Source organism: Macaca fascicularis, chromosome 8, assembly GCF_037993035.2.
Source record: "Macaca fascicularis isolate 582-1 chromosome 8, T2T-MFA8v1.1".
Lineage (NCBI taxonomy): Eukaryota > Metazoa > Chordata > Mammalia > Primates > Cercopithecidae > Macaca > Macaca fascicularis.
The window spans coordinates 116,228,937-116,244,632 of NC_088382.1; the positions used below are offsets into that span (position 1 = coordinate 116,228,937).

At 35.6% G+C, this 15,696-nt stretch overlaps 1 protein-coding gene across 12 annotated transcripts in view; it reads left to right on the forward strand.

Moving 5' to 3' along the window:
* Nucleotides 1–15,696, forward strand: part of OXR1 (oxidation resistance 1) — a 382,144-nt gene that overhangs the window by 272,448 nt on the left and 94,000 nt on the right. The gene's annotated exons all lie outside the window — the stretch shown is intronic.

Sequence of the window (15,696 nt, forward strand, 5' to 3'; positions counted from 1 at the left end):
TTCTCTGTAAATGAGATGGAGAAGCATCAGGATCAATAGAAGCATGTTATCTCCATGCGCAGCACACTAAAGTACAAGTGTTAAAGAATATTGAATACTGTATCTAGATACAGGATGAAATAAGGCTTTTTACAAACAGACTATAAAAGTTGCCAGAGGCATGAGGTGGTTGTGGGAGTGCTGAATCTTTCTCAACATCTAGTAGAACAGGGTTTCTTAATTGAGTGTTGGTAGCATACCCAGAAAATCAAACTCTGGCAAAAAAAGTCATGAGTAATCTTAATAAGAAAGGAAAAATGGGGAGATACCAGTGTGATTTGGCAAGCTGTCTTCTGAGCCTAGTTCTTAGAAGAAACAAAAGAGGAACATATTACCAGGGACAAAAAACAAACAAACAAAAAAATACTGGCATAAAACTGTGAAAGAGTATCAGGCCAACACATAGAGTGAGATTATACAAACACTAAAAAAACTAACTAGTGAAAAGGAAAGTCCTACAATAAAGGAGAACAAGATGGATGGGTGAGGCTCGTGTTGTTTAACAGTTATTAAAAGATAGAGTAAGTTTAATGCCTATTTAGCTTTTTATTTTTTAAGAGATGGGGTCTTGCCATATTGCCCTGGCTAGGCTTGAACTGCTTGGCTCAAGAGATCCTCCCAGCTCAGTGTCCCAAGTAGCTGTGACGACAGGTGTGCACAACTACACTCGGCCACAGTTTTGCTTTATTTTTCTCAATTAAAAAGAATGAGCTACAAGAAAGTACAAAACAAATACTGTAAAATATAAATTTATAGGCTAAGGCATACAGGGATACAGTGAAAGACCACCCACATCTACTTCACATGAATTGAAACCTCTTGATCCAGAAAACCGGAATATTTTCCTATGTGGTCACAAATACTTTGGTAGTAACCCAGGACTCATAGTGTATTTTTTACAATTATACTTCCTCCTGTAACAAACTTCAAAATATATAAAATGACTTAAATACAAGAGAAGTTTATTCTTGTTTGAGTCTACATTTAGAGTTCTTGGGGGGTGGTGGCGGCTCTCCCGGGTTCAAGGACCCAGGTACCTTCTCTCTAAAGGCTCTGTCATATTTAATAAATGGCTTCTCAAGTCACCATGTTCATCCGCTACAAGTGTGTGAAAAGAAAAGAGCATGGAGATCACCAGTGGGGACTCTCTTTGGCCAGGCCTGGAAGTAGCACACATCATTTTTGCAGTCCTTCCATTGGCTAAAAAATAATCACTTGAGCACTGCTGCCCAAAAAGGAATCTGGGAAATATAGGGTCACTATGTGCCCAGAAAAAAGAAGAATCAGGTTTGGTGACAGCTAGCCATTCTGTAGCTGGATAATGAGAGATCTGCCAGAAAACTGTAGTTAGGTTAATAGCCCGAGTTTTTTAAAATGCTGTTGAAATGGAGTTGAAGGATATAGAAACATCATAGACTTGAAACCATTTCAGAGGGGAAAGCAGTGATCACTGGAGTCTGTACCTCATCTTCTGCGTATTAGAAAGATGTTTAACTAGTATGTGGCATTGTTGATAAATGAGTTCTGGGTCATGGTAGCATTGAATGGATTCATACTTCTTTAGATTAATGTGCTCCATGAGTGGTAGTCATTGTCATCCTTGAAGGTGTCAGTTGAACTGTGTCTTGTGACTTTCCTTTCTCATGTCTCATTACATATTTTTATGATCAACCTTAACAGAGGCAAATTTGTGGTTGACTCAGTAATTAGGGATACCGAATGACACGGTGGGTGAAAGAATCAAAATGATCTCAGCAGTTTAGAATATAGTCCAACAGCATTTTTCTGAAAAGGGCCAGGAAGCAAATATTTTAGGCTTTTTGGACCATAAAGTATCTGTCACACTAGTCAGCTCTACTGGTATAGTCCCAAAGCAGCCGCAGACAATACATAAATGAATGGGCATGGCTGTGTTCAAATAAAACCAAATTTATAAAAACAGGTGGCAGGTCAGATTTGGTTCATGGGTCATAGTTTGCAGTTCCCTGGTCTAGAATAGGCTGAAATTCTGAAGGGTATCAATATAATTTTTTTTTTAATACAGCCAAAGAACAATGGGCCTAACACTGTACATACATCATGTCCTTTCTAATCATAGAAGAGCTCCAGGTTAGGTACTATTTGCTCTTATTTTACAGATGAGAAAGCTACATCTCAATAAATAAATAAGTCAATAGTTTGACCTAGCTTTCACAGCCGGAAACCCTTTGTGGGACATCATGCTACTTTAACCCAATGTTTGGGTGAATTGAGAGAGTAACAGTTAATTGCTTGAGTAAAAGATGGAGGGAAACGTCATGTGGCAGCATTTCCCATGGGCAAACCCTGCGTTCTGGCTCTGTTCTTTTCCCAGTGTGTGACCTTGAGAGATACACTTGACCTCTCTAGGCTTTGGTGACCCAATCTATAACAATGAAAGGCCTGACTAGATAAACACCAAGGCCTGCTCATGTCTTACGGTTAAGGTTGCTCTTAGTATGTTAAGGTCATTGTGTGAAAGACAATTGGGATGTATTCTTTCTAGCTCTCAAAGTAATTCTTTTCAACCATTTTCTAGTGTACTTTTATGGGAGAACAATATGTAAAACATAAAAATGGCATTTTATGAGCCTACATGTGTTTTACAAGTTGAAATTTACATTTTCTGATTACAAAGATATTTATTGAGAGGATAAGGCTAATAGGAAACCAATTTTTTAAACCGGGAGTATAAATGATCGACAGATTCTGTGTAGCTTTAGCAACTCCACATTCTCCCCATTTTGCTTTCGTTGTTTGTTGGTTTTCCTCTGGTTGTATTAAGAAAACACTTGTTCACATACACAAAAGGTAAATGAATAGTTTTGCAATCTCAGAATACTTTTCAGAATATAGACATTGCAAAAGACACTTGAAAAGCAAAATCATTAACAAATCAGGTGGTCTTTAGCATATTAATATATCATTAAAAATGTAACTTAATCATTTGCAAAACCCCCTATCAGTCAAAATAAGCTAAGCTCATGCTGTGATGCCAAATGAACCCCTAAACCTAAGGGACTTGCTGAAATAAGTGTATATTTCTTGATGCATTTCATGTTCATCTTACGTATCCAATTTTGGGTGGTTTTGGAAGCAGGGCTTCTGATCCATATGGTTACTTAGGGATCCAGACTGATAGAGGTTTCACCATCTTGTAGCTATACCATCCTGTGCACGTCATATCCTTAGCTGCTGAGGCAGAGGCCGAGGCACCTGGAGCGTAAAACACTGGCAGTTTTAAACAGCGCCTGTTCTTTGCACACATGTGTGAAACACATACATCACTGCTCGGTGGTTGCCAGATCTAGTCTCATGGACCTTTTTCAGAAGTCAGTGTGTGACTCACATGAACTAAATATGCAAAAAGCATTTGGAAGAACTATAAAGTAGCAGGTCACAAACATGGCTCATAATTTAAAAATTTAGGTTCCTGAGTTTCCCATCCTACAGCCATGGAACCAGAATCTCTGCGTATAGTTGGAGAATTTTGATTTTTGAAAAAGTTCCACAGCTGATTCTCATTATCAACAGGCAGCTGCTGCTGTGAACAAGGAGGGCTTTTTAAAGCGGAGAAAAAGCAATACTTAGATTGGTGGATGTAAGACTACCCTGGCTGTAGTGTTGGAGATCGATTAAAGAGGGGGTAAAGTAGAAGCTGGGAGATTTCATTTGACTACATAATGTATAGGCTCTAATGAGGAAATATAAGTGCATGTGCTTACATATCATGCAGTGTGTTAGCAGAACCAGCTCAATCTGAGGGCCTAACAATGTTGTTGATGTCTCTGTATATTTTAAGAATCTTATCCCCACCCCTTCCTTCCTGACTCCTAGAAAACCAGTAGGGTAGGTACAAAGTGGCTGCCAACCAGTCCTTATTCAATGCATTTGATAAATTCTACTGGTGGTGGTGGCTGTATAGCCAGCTTGGCACCCATATGAGTCTCTGGATAGTAGGTGGGGCTGAAGTGCCTGGGCATGCCCTGCTTCTCTCTTGAGAGGCAGCTAGAAATGATCCAACTTTCCTTCAAGCCTGTTAGGGCAGCACGGATTTGCATTTTGAATCTGGTTATATTGCTGTGTCTGCTGCTCTCTAGGAAGACTTGAGAATTTAGAGTAGATCTGCAACAGGAGAAAATGACTGGTGCATGATTCTGTTTGAAAATTAAACCTGTCTAGTCAGTGCTGGATCATTTAAAGATTGACCATCCAGGTTTGAGTTTCTCTTCCTATATGCTGACTGCCTTTGGGCTGATTTACGTGGGGTTATTAGCATCTTTCCCAAATTGTGTTTGGTATGGGGAAGTGGGGAGTTAGGGAACACCCATCTACTTTGAGAAGAGGAATAAGTTCTACTCCTTTCAAACATTAGGTACAGCACTCAGGAGTTTGTTGTTCATGCATCATGGCTGAAACAATTGAACACTTGACAGAAATTTGTCATTGCTGCCCAGCACTTTCCCTGAGATGGATGAACTTGTAGGTAGGCTCTCTTTTCATTGTCTTGTATTGACACAGCCCCAGATTCAGACTTTCCCCTAACAGAAGGGAAGGAAAATAAATAAATATAAAAATAAATAAACTACCTAGCTACTGGTTACAGGTTAAAGCTGGAAACTGGCTAGCAACAGATTTAAATTATTTTGCCTGTTCATCTTCTTTTTTCTCTATTATCTTTTGTTTTTTTTTTGTTTGTTTGGTTTTTTTTTTTTTTTTTTTTTTTTTTTGAGACAGTCTCACACTGCCTCCCAGGCTAGAGTGCAGTGGTGTGATCTCGGCTCACTGCAACCTCCGCCTCCTGAGTTCAAACGATTCTCCTGCCTCAGCCTCCCGAGTAGCTGGGATTACAGGTGCACACCACCAAGCCTGACTAATTTTTGTAATTTTTAGTAGAGATGGGTTTTCGCCATGTTGGCCAAGCTGGTCTCAAACTCCTGATCTCAGGGTGATCTGCTCACCTCGGACTCCCAAAGTGCTGGGATTACAAGCATGAGCCACCGTGCTTGGCCCTATTATGTTTAATAAAAGCAAAGATAGGGAAATTATCCAAAAATTTAGCTAAAAGCTATATAACTTTAAAATATGTGAAATTAATAATTTGAATAAAGTACTTAATATACCACAAAACAAATGTTTTCACTTATCAGCTTTTCAGATTAAGAATAAGTATCAAAATTCTATTCAAGTAACATGAGAAGGTACAACAACATGTGAAGACCCATCATAGAATTAAGAGAGGACAAGAGGAAGAACAAGGGTAGAGAAGAAGGGCCCAGAAACATAAAAAGACAGAGAGTAAGACCTCCTCATAGCTATGCATACAGTACCTTCTGTAGACACACACTCTACTGTAACCTCAAAGAAAGTGCAGGCAGAAAAAGAAATCTGCAGAAGAAAGAAAATGAGAATGTTTGTCTTCATGATGTAAAATTACTCTTTGGAGATCCTGATGAGCTCTTGTTCCTCAAGGGTTTTAAAGCTTTATTCAGTTTTCAGAACTTTAGGCACCACTGGTAATACCAATTGGCGCTTGTCCAATGAGCTGGGTGAAATTGATCCAAAAGCTCCAGAAGCTGCCACATTCCAGGTATGGAATATTTGGGGGCTGTAATTATATCATTATAATTACAGTCTTCAATAGGATTAAAAATAGAACGGGAATAATTCTATGGTAAATTGATGTGAGTTATTGTGACCTAAGTTTCAATTATAATTGTTAACAATGATATTGCTGAGTCCTTGTTTGGCTTGACTGCCATGCAGTGTTTTTCTGACGAGTGAGGGAGTTAACACCTTTTGGACAATTTTCAGAATTGAGAAAAAATTACTCGGTTTTTAGTAGGGTTTGTAATTATTATATGTCCAAGGTTGGTATCTCCTAGAGGGGGACTTTTTAGAAAATTAATATTAGACTGTCCCCACTCTATTGAAAGGCCATATTAAATCTCTATCGTATACTCTTCAATGCTGTGATCATGGTTATATTCAAACAATAACCCACATTCTTCCTCTTTGTGGTCATTTGGGACACAGGTGGAAGTCTCATATATGATAAGGAATTTGAATGCTAGCATAAACCATTTTAGTGGCGAAAAACACACAAGTGCTTTAAATAAAAAAAGAGTCAATTTTAAGGGTAGCAAATTTGTCTATGAAGTTAAGCTTTAGGTTTACTGGCAGATGCAGATGTAGTGATTGTATAACAGATTCACGCCTTATTTTCTAAACTTACAAAATCTCTTTGCTTAGTTTAGTGTCAGAGTGTCAGTCTGCTTTATTGATTCCATCAGTGGTTTTGCTTATCATATCAGAAATTTGAGTGCTGACTTCTGGCCTCAAGCGATCCTCTGGCCTCGGCCTCTCAACGTGCTTAGATTATGGGTGTGAGCTACCATGCCCAACCCTAACATTTCTATCTTACGAAATAGCTGACAGGTAGATATAACTTGTTACTGGAGAAAATAATTTTTTCATTTTGTTCTTTTAAGACCAGTTGTTATTTTCTGAGTTTATTAATATAGCTAGCCTTATAATGAGAACACAGGTCTCACTTTTACCATTTTGCTTAAAGATTTGCAGATGCATCATGCTCATATACTTCAATGTCTCTGTGTTTTCTCAGGATGTTACAGTTCTGCTTCTTTTATTTCCTAAAGTTCAATAATTTTATCTGTGTTAAAAAGTATTTTCAAAGAGTAACGAACACAATGTTGTGGCTACTCATAATAGTTGTAGTGAGCCAGGAAGTATGCCAGGGAATGGTTGTTAGTAGAAAAACCATTTGATGTCATCTTCAGAAAAAGATAAAGAAGTGAGATTGAATTCAGAGAGTTTGGTATATAGGATGACTGACAGAGATGGGAGCTGGGGCAGCAACGAAAAGATTGAGAAGATTGAACATTAAACAAAACTTCAGTCATTAGCCAATGTAAACAAGCAATCAAAGAATAGTCCCCTTAAAATAGGAATCATTTAATTCATCTAACAATTAAGAAAATATAAACATTACAAACAAATGTTCTTGTTAATCTGTTTCTAATTATTTTTAGGTTACTGATGATATTCTTTTAGTATAAAAATATAAAATCAGAGCCATTTTCCTAGTTTTCATGTCATTTTTCTTCATATTTTTAGAAATCATTGTCTTACTTGAAATTTTTCTATTTAAGATTCCACAATTAAAAGAACAATGTTTCCTTTAAGGAATAGTGCCCGGGAGGGCAGAATTTCTTAAAGCATTTTGGGGAGTGGTTTAAATAATCTACATACAGTAGTGCACAAGTTTCCAACTTATTAACAGTGTGCTTTCCAGTGAGTTTTTAGCTCTTACATGTTTTTTGGAAGTAAATGTGATGTAATTAAATTAAATATTCTAGCAACTAACAACAAAAGGCTTTTTCAACAGATAATAATAAATTGAACTCGGAAACTGTAAAAAGAATGAAGGAGAACTAATAGAAATTGATATGGAAAGGTGTCTAAGACACAGGGAAGTGAAAATATTTGTATAAAACTATGAACATGGGCCAGGCGCCTTGGCTCACGCCTGTAATCACAGCATTTTGGGAAGTAGAGGCATGCAGATCGTTTGAGCCCAGGAGTTCAAGACCAGGCTGGCAACACCGCAAAACCCTGTCTCTACAAAAACTACAATAATTAGCTGGGTGTGGTAGTATGCGCCTATAGTCCCAGGTACTTAGGAGCCTGAGGCAGGAGGATGGATTGATCCCAGGAGGTCGAGGATGCAATAAGCCCTGATCGCACCACTGCATGCCAGCCTGGACAATAGAATAAGACCCTATTTCAAACAAGATAACAACAACAACAAAATTGTGGACACAATATGTTCCCATTTGTGTGGGTTTTTTTTTTTTTTTAAAGAAACACACATGCATATATACACATAGTAACCCTATATAAATATATGCATACAAAATTTCCAGAAGGATATACACAAACCTGTAGAGGTTGATTCGGGAAGGACATAAGAAATTTACTATTATATAGCCTTCTATACTATAGTTTTGTTTTCCCATATGCATGTATCCAGTTATATATTGTCCTTTTAATTTAAACATTTGGTAAAAAATAATAATTTCAATGATACCAGAAATTACTAAGCAAAGGAAATGGCAAGGTAGTTCTTTTTTGGAAAAAAAAAATAGATGGTCATTGTATTTGAAACTTAAGACAAGATGATAATATGTATTATCTGGTTAATGAATGCCTGTACTGTCTTCACAAGGATTTTTCCTGACATAAAATTCTAAGTATCTGTCAAAAATATTGTTAATTATATACACTAAATAACAACATAATGAATAATGTCTTCAATGTCAGTTCCTCACACAATTGTTTCTTACATTGAACTTCAGTAAAATTCAGAATATAACACTAATGGTATAACTTGATAAGGTATTTTATAGGAAGTATTATAGCTCACATTTACCAAGGCTTAATGTTTTACAGGCACTCTTGTAGGCATATTGCTTGCACTGTGTTATTAAATCTTCCCGACATCTCTATATTATCTCTATTTTACAGGTAAGGAACCTGAGGGAGAGAGAGGCTAAATCAGTTACTTTCCCATTACGCTGCTAATAAGTGGCAAAGCCAGCATCTGACGTTAGACTCAGGACCCATGTTCTTAATGATGAGACATGCCTTAGGTATACTGACTGCAGATGACCTAACTTGATACGCCTATAACTTTTAGACGACTTAAGAAAGATCACATTTTTCTTACTGATGATTGAGAAATGCAGTCTATCTCAAATGCCTTTCATAGGAGCTGAATGACAGTTAAATTGACAGTGGACAGTCTAGCAAGCTCCTACAAGATAGAATGGGCTTATGGAAAACAGGTCATTTTTAACTTAAATAATCATTTTTGAATAGGCGATACATGCATATTATACACACAGTGAAAATTAAGGTTCTCTCTCATCACGCCCTAAGCCACTCACTTCTTTTCTCAGAAGGCAACCACCATTACTAGGTTCTTATATATACTAACAGAAATGTTTTATTTGTATGTGGATAACTACATATACTTTACATTGTTTTCAAAAATTGAAGCATACCACATGTGGTGTTCTGTATCTTGCTTTCCCCCTTAAAAATACTTTTTTCAAGATTCTTTCATAATCAGTTATACCAGGAACTGTGTAATTATTTTTAATGGCTGAATAATATTCCATTATATGGACATGTCATATTTTATTTAATCATTTCTTTATTAGTAACCACTTAGGTTATTTTCAACATTTTGCTATTACAAATAGAAAATTGCATCATTTCATACATCAATAGGATAAATATCAAGAAGTGAGGATACTTAATCAAAAGGAGTGTGCTTTAAAAATGTTGATAGATCCTGCAAAATGACCCTCTCTTTGATGATCCTGCAAAATGGTAGTACCATTCTTTGCTGTCCTACTAGTAATATATGAAAGTGGTAGTTTCCACCTGCTGTTACCAAAATGGTTTTAAACTTTTTGATCTTCACCATCCTGATAGAAGAAAATGGTATTTATTGGCAGGTATTTGCATTCCTCATATTAGTAATGAGGCAAATTAGTTTTGTTGTTTATGCCTTTGATGTAATCTCTGAGTCCACTGCCAATTTCAAGATCACAAAGATTTACCCTATGTTTTCTTCTAGGAATTTAATAGTTTTAAATCATACACTTATGTCTTTAATCCATTCTGAGTTCATTTCTATCTACGGTGTGAGGTAAGGGTCTAATCTCATTCTTTTGTATGTGAGTATGGAGTTGTTACTGCACCATTTGTTGAAGCCAATATTTTTCCCCATTAAATGCCTTGGCATCATTTTTGAAAATCGGTTTGTTTTCCCTAAATGTATGTGTTTACTTATGAACCCTAAATTCTATTTTATTGATGTGTACATGTATTCTTACACCTGTACTATGGTTTTTGATTACTGTAGCTTTGAAGAAAGTTTTGAAATTGGGAAGTATGAGTCCCCCAACTCTGTTTTTCTTTTTAAATTGTTTTGGCTCTTTGGGGCTCCTTGCAGTTCTATATGAATTTGAAGATGAGATTTTCCATATCTGTAAATAAAGCAGGGGAATTTTGATAGGGAATGTATTACATCTGTATATTGATTTCTGAATTGCCATTTTAACAATATTAAGTTTTCTAGTTCATGTATATGGGATCTCTTTCCATTTATTTAGATTTTCTTTAACTTCTTTCAATTATGTTTTGTATTTTTCAGTATATGTCTTGCTCCTCCTTGGAGAGATTTATTTCTAAATATTTTTGTCTTTTTGATGCTACTATAAATGGAATTATTTTCTTAATTTCATTTTTGGATTAGAGATGCCTTTTTGTAACGTGTCTATTTGCAGGGGTATCTCTTTCTAATCACACAAAAACATCTTGTGCTGGCACTGGTGATCTTTGGGAGTGTACCATCAGCTTGAAAGTGCCATAGAAATAGGGACTTTCTATCTTAGTGCTGAGTAGGCATTTACTAAAGCTGAATGAATGGATGAGAATTTGCTGAGAGTGAGCTTGGGTAGGAGCTTAAGAGAGGCAGCAAATATGGATTTTCAAGAAATTCAGTGATGAATGGAAGGCTTAAAAATGAGGGAAAATGGAATATTATCCAGGATAGACTATAAACTAGGCCATAAAAAAAACTCAATGATTTTGAAAGGATGGGGGAATCATACCAAGTATGTTCTCTAACTACAGTAAAATTAAGTTAGAAGTCAGAAAAACACAAGAAATTTGGGAAATTCACAAATATGTGGAAATTAAACAACATACTCCTAAATAGCCAATGATTCAAATGATAATTCATAAAGAAAATTACTCTGAGATAAATAAAAACTAAAGTACAATATAACAAAATTTGTGGGACAGAACTAATGAGGCATGTAGCTGTAAAAACCTATATTATAAAAAAAGAAGATTTCAAATCAATAGCCTGACCTTCTGCCTTATGAAACTAGGGAGGTTGGAGGTGGGAATAGAAGATACTAAACACAAAACAAATAGAAAGAAGGAAATTATAAAGATTAGCATGGGTATTAATGGAATAGTAAATAGAAAAACATTAGAGAAACCTCATTAATGAAACCTCAAGTTGGCTCTTTGCAAGGAACAACAAAATTGACAAAGATTTAGAATGAGCAAGAAAAAAACAGAGATGACTCAAATTACTAAAATTAGGAGTAAAAGAGCTGATATTAATATAAATCAGAGAAATGAACAGGATTAAAAGGAATACTATGAACAACAAATTAGATGACTTACATTAAATGGACAAATTCCTAGAAAGACAAAGCTACCAAAACTGACTGACACAAGAAGAAATAGAAAATCTAATATATATGTGTGTGTGTGTGTGTGTGTGTGTGTGTGTGTGTGTGTGTGTGTGTGTGTATGAGGTAAACGATTATAGTAATTTAAAATATTACCAGAAAGAAAAGCCTAGGACCAGATGGCTTCAATCGGGAATTCTATTAAACACTTAAAGAATGATTAGTAACAATCCTTCAGAAACTCTTCCAAAAAATTAGAAAAGGATGGCCAGTATTACCCAAACACCAAAGCAAGACAAGGATATCACAAGGGAAGAAAAGTATAAACCAATATAATATCTATTATGAATATAGACAAAAAATCATCAACAGAATACCAACAAACCAAATCAAGCATCATATTATACATTCTGAAGGTTATCTAAGGAAGGCAAGGTTCATTTAATATACAAATATTAATTAATGTAAACACTATATTAACAGGATAAAGAACAAAAAGCACAATATTATATCAACAGAAGCAGAAAAAGCATTTGACAAAATCTAACGTCCATTTATGACAAAAATAAAATAAATTAGGAATTGAATGGTCCTTCCTAAGCTAGAGTAAGGGCATCTACAAAAAACCAACATATAATATCATACTTAATTGTGAAAGACTCAATGTGTTTTCTCCAAATTCAGGAATAAAATGATATCTGCTCTCACAACTTCTATTTAATATTGTACTGTGAAAGTTCTAACCAGGGCAATTGGGCAAGAAAAAAAAGGCATCTGAATTGGAAGGGAAAAAACAAAACCATCTTTATTTACAGAAAACATGTACTTATATAGAGAAAATGTTAAGAAATCCATTTAACAATGAGTAGAATTTATTAGTGAGTCCAGCAAGGTTGTAAGATACAAGAACAGTGTTCAAAAATCGATTTTATTTCTGTATACTAGCAATGGCAATCTAAAAAAAAATCTATTCACAATACCAACAAAAAATAAAACACGTATTAATGTATGTCACAAAAAAGTACAAGATTTATACAATGAAAAGCACAAAACACTGCTGAAAGCAATTGAAGATCTACCTAAATGGAAAGACATCCTTTTGTTTATGGACGATATAGCAATACTTCCCATACTGATCTACCGATTTAATGCTATTCCTATCAAAATTACAACTGACTTTTTTCTTTGAAGAAATTGACAAAGTAATCCTAAAATTCATATGGAATGAAAAGGATGCAAAATAGCCAAAACAATCTTCAAAATGAAGAACAAAACGGGAAGACTCACACTTCCCAATTCCAAAACTTACTAGAAAGCTACAGTAATCAAGATAGCATGGTATTGGCATGGGTTTAGGAATAGTAGAATTGAGAGTCCAGAAATAAAACCTTATATTTAAGGTCAATTAAGTTTTGAAAAAGATGCAAAGACAATGGGGGAAAAAATCATCTTTTCAATACGTGGTGCTGGAACAACTGGATAGCCACACATAAAAAAATGAATTTGGACCACTTCCTCACACGAAACCTGAAAATTAACCCCAAATAGATCAAAGACCTATATTAGACCTATATTAGATCAATGAGCTAAATAAAATAAAACTCATAGAAAAAACATAATAGTTAATCTTCATACTTTGGATTAGTCAAAAGATTTCTTAGATACAATGAAAAGCACAGACCTGATAAAAATATTGATAAATTGGACTTCATCAAAATTAAACCTTTTTGCCCACTGAAAGCCACCATTTTGACCCAGCAGTTTCACTCATATGTATATATGTGAAATGAAAATAGGTCAACAAAAAAACTTAATTACATAGATGTTCCTAACAACATTATTCATAATAGCCTCAAGGTATGAACAATCCAAATATCCATCAATGGATGAATGGATCGATAAAATGTGGTATATCTTATACAATGTAATGTTATTTGGCAGTAAAAAGGAATGAAGTACTAATACATGTTACAACACGAAGAAGCCTCAAAACAAGTGAAAGAAACCAGACCCCAAAGACCAAGTATTATATGAAATGTCTATAAAAGGCAAATCCACTGAGACAGAAATAGACTAGTGGTTGCCTAGGGCTGCAAGTGTGACTGGGGAGTGACTACAGATTGGTAAAAAGTTTTTGTGGTGATGGAAATGTTCAGGTTCAAAGATTACATTTTGATGATAGCTTTATAACCCTGAATTGTTATCAGATGAACTGTATAATTTTAACAGTTGAATTTTACAGTACTTAAATTACATATCAATAAAGGTTTGGTTTTTTTTTAATGAGGAAAAAGGTAGCTTGAAAAAGCAGGCATGGTATATAAGCAAGCTTTTTTTAAGGCTGAGAGTGATTTATGTGGCTGATGGAAGGATAAGAGGAAAGGACATATAGTGAAAAGGAACAGAGAAGAATAATAAAGCTGGCAAGCCACAGACAACATAATTAGACTTTCGGAAGAAAGGCATGGACAGGAATAAAGACCTCCTTCTAAGACAAGGTAGGGAGAGCAACTTGATGTAGATTGAAGAGAAAAAGGAAAGAAAAATGAATGTTCATATTTCATGGCCTATGATTTTCTGGGTCATGTAGAAGGCAAAGTAACATGTTCAAGTGACGAGTTTGGTAACTTCAGGAGAATGATGACAGTTCAGACAACAAATATAGAGAATGAAAGAGAACACTATATGAATAAAAGGATTTTAGAGACATTACGACCAGCCGAGTTTAAATCAAAGATTGTAAGGCATTCAGTCACCAAGGTTACACATTTTTCTCCAGCAGCTCTAGCCTTCTATAAAATAGAAGCAGAAAAAAAAAAAAAAAAAAAAAAACAGATGGGTTAACTACCTGTAAATCTGGATTTGAACTGGTAGAATGAAGAAGGTTCCTGCAAATGTTGGACGTAAAAGTGCAGATCTAATCAGGTAAAATCTCAAGCATTAATTGGATATGCTTATAACAAACCGGTAAATTTTTAGAAGATGTAAAACATATCTTAGAAAAATAATTTAAATTGTTAATGAGAATTACACTAATTCATTGAAATTTGATTTTTAAAACTTACCGAGCCTCTCTTTCATTGAACTTAGAAGTAGTGTGCATGGTAAGGCTTCCTTGTCAAATGGAATGCTACTTAGTAGCTGTCTTAGCTCGTTCTGGATGCTATAATAAAGCACCACAGACTCACTGACTGGTTTATAAACACACATTTATTTCTCACAGTTCTGGAGGCTAGAGGTCCAAGATTAGGGTGCCAGCATGGTTAGTTTCTGGTGAGGACCTTCTTCTCGTTTGCAAACTGCTGTGTTTTTGTATCCTCATGTGGCAGAAAGATGGTGACAGCTCTCTGGGTCCCTTTTTTATAAGGGCACTTAATCGCATTCATGAGGCCTCTATGCTCATGAATTACCTCCCAAAGGCCCCACCTCCTAATACCATCACACTGGGGTTAGGATTTTAACAAATGAATTTGAGGGAAAGCACAAACATTCCATCCATTGCAACATCTACAAAATAGGTCCTTAGGTAGAGCAGAAGTCTGTAACAGTTCTTTCCCAAGCCACAACCCTGAAAACATGGATTGCTGGATATGCTGATTCTCCTGGGCCCCTTTACCATAAACACCGAATTAGACACTGTGAGGGTGCAGCCCAGACATGCGGTATTTTTCACCAAGTATAATGATGATGGCTGATATTAGAATGGTGACATTTATCCAACCTAGTAAGAATTTAAACTGAAAATGGTGATGATGCAAAAAAGATCTGTCAACTGGTTAAAACAACAACAACAACAACAAAAAAAGGGTGTGTGTGTGTCAGGAGGCATAATCTTCAGTAGTTTGGCCAAAAGCTTAAGACTGATTTTCAGGACTCTATTGTTGGAGTGGGTAGTTCATCAGCTTCCTAAGTAATTCAAATCTTTTTTTTCCCCCCAGTATAGTAATATATTGGTGATTCCAAGAAAGAGGGTTTACTTATTTAATGCCTGGGAAAACTACAAGAGCTACGAACAGATGTGAAAGGAAGAGAATAACCAGATCTCACAGGAAGCAAAATGGGGTATTAAATTTCTGTCAAAAGGTACCGCTCTTTCCCTGTCTAGGTTCTTGGTCCCTGAAAGGTAGATCTGCAAACTAAAGTCTTCAATTACATTGCTTAAACAGGACTGGGATCATAGAATGTCGAACACTAACATGAGTTCATACTGGTACAACGAACTTAAAATGTTACTATTCATGTTGTAATTATGACTGCAATCTTAACGTTGAAAGTATCTCCGCCGTCCTAAAAAAAAAAAAAAAGAAAAAAGTAAAGACAAGCTGCAAGTTTTATGTGA